The sequence below is a fragment of the Gopherus evgoodei genome, chromosome 8 (assembly GCF_007399415.2).
Source record: "Gopherus evgoodei ecotype Sinaloan lineage chromosome 8, rGopEvg1_v1.p, whole genome shotgun sequence".
Classification (NCBI taxonomy): domain Eukaryota; kingdom Metazoa; phylum Chordata; order Testudines; family Testudinidae; genus Gopherus; species Gopherus evgoodei.
The window spans coordinates 6,133,255-6,135,186 of record NC_044329.1 but is presented as its reverse complement, the minus strand read 5'-3'; the positions used below and the strand labels follow the sequence as shown (position 1 = coordinate 6,135,186).

The 1,932-nt window shown below is 47.3% G+C and overlaps 1 non-coding gene across 1 annotated transcript; it reads right to left on the bottom strand.

The window, feature by feature from the left end:
* Positions 1–358: 358 nt before the first annotated feature.
* Positions 359–443, bottom strand: TRNAR-UCU. The gene is given in 2 exon segments: positions 359–394; positions 407–443. It is a non-coding gene; the product is annotated as a tRNA-Arg (tRNA).
* Positions 444–1,932: the final 1,489 nt, after the last annotated feature.

Sequence of the window (1,932 nt, the reverse complement as noted above, 5' to 3'; positions counted from 1 at the left end):
CCCAGAGAAGGACTTTGGAAAGGCTCTGGGGCTGGATCCTGGTCCGGTTCATGCTAAGGTCCCTTTGTGCCAGTAGGAAGGCTGCTTTTAATTGGATGCCATTAGCATGGGGGTTTCCTTGGCTGCCATAAAGGAGGGGGAGTTAGCTCTACACCTCCCCAGCTCAGGTGGGTAAGAAAGAATCACAGAATATAGGGACCTCAGGAGGTCATCTAGTCCAACCCCCTGCTCAAAGCAGGACCAATCCCCAGAAAGATTTTTGCCCCAGATCCCTAAATGGTCCCTTTAAGGATTGAACTCACACCCCTGGGTTTAGCAGGCCAATGCTCAAACCACTGAGCTATCCCTCCCCAAAATGTGACTCTGCTGGGACTTGAACCCAGAACCTTTGAATCCCTTCAGTCTCTAGAAGTCCAATGTGCTATCCATTGCACCACAGAGCCACCTTTTTTGAAGGGAAAAGATTGGGGATGTTATATGCCAAAGCAGCCCATGAGCAACTGCCACATTGCTGCTCAGATGTCCTTCTTAAAATCAAAGTCTGAAGATCCACAAACGACATTGATTACTGTGTCTGTAGGAGATGCTTGCTGCAGGGTCATTACAGACAGGCGGCTTCACTGCCAGACTTTCAGCCTCGCCTACTCCAAGACAAAGCTATACATGTGTTGTACAAGACATGTCATATCCGAGGGCACACAGCTACTCCAAGTCATAGGGAATGCCATGATAGCGGATGGCTTCTGAAAAGGCAGAGCTGGAGAAAATTATTCATACCTCTAAGCATAATCCACATTGATCCTCAGGTACTCAGCTGCCTCCTGTTCCTTGAGGATAATGGTTTTTCAGGATGAGTCTCATCTGAGTGGTTTGAGACTAGGGCAGACCCCTCTAGCCATACATGGGCTGTGTTGCAAAAACACCGGAGCAAAGCCTGGGGCCTCCTCTCCCCTGCCCAATAATATTCCACTTTCTTCATTCCACCAGGGAGGAAATCACAGGGCAACATGCTGCCAAGATCCCTGTAGGCATCAACTTTGACAGTGAGGCCAGAGAGCTGAATGAATTATTATTATTCTGCAAAGAGAGGAAACCGTAAATCGTAAGCTCTTCAGGGACGCGGACATCTTTTTGGTCTGCATTTGTACAGAGCCTAGTGCAATGAGGTCCAGGTGCTCCTAGGTGCTACCACAGTACCCCAATAATAGTTGGCTTTGCCTGTTCTGCACTTTCCTAATGTCTACTGCCCCCCACAGGGATTACAGTGAGAAACACTGGGAAGGGTCCCTAAATCTGCCTACATCTGTTCCCTGACTGCAGGACAATCTCATTTCCAGACACTCCTGCTACGTATTCACTTTCACAAGAGACACAAGTGTAACAAAAGCAGAAACCCCGAGACAGAAAAACTTGCAAGAACACTTACAGCTAGTACATGGCATGAGTTGATCAGGGCTTGTATACGTAGGCCTGGTTTGACATGAGTCACTGGATGTGAGAGAGGCCTCATTTCTTAGGAGACAAGATTACGGAGGTAAATGGAGCAGCAGGCTGGAAACAGACTATCTACTAAAATAAGCATTTTTCTGTCCTAAAATTTCCCACCCTTGGTGCCATGAGTTCAGGTCCCCCCATAGCAGAAGGGATTTAAAAAATAGTAGTACCTTTCCAAGCTCTGCCTATAAAATAAGCCCCACCTACTGGAGATGCTGCTCAGGGTAGGTTATGTAGATGTTTAAAATATGATCACACATGCTCTCTGGGCTTCGGAGGGCTTGTCTGGTGAGTTGAGATGTTCACTCCTCTCAGACCCAGGCCCTTGTTTCAGGTTCTGCAAGCAGACATGACTGCATTGGTTACACTCCCTTCATATTTTCAAGATTTTCTTTGGAGCCATGGCAACCAGAGACTGACTTGTTTTTTCTAAGTGAA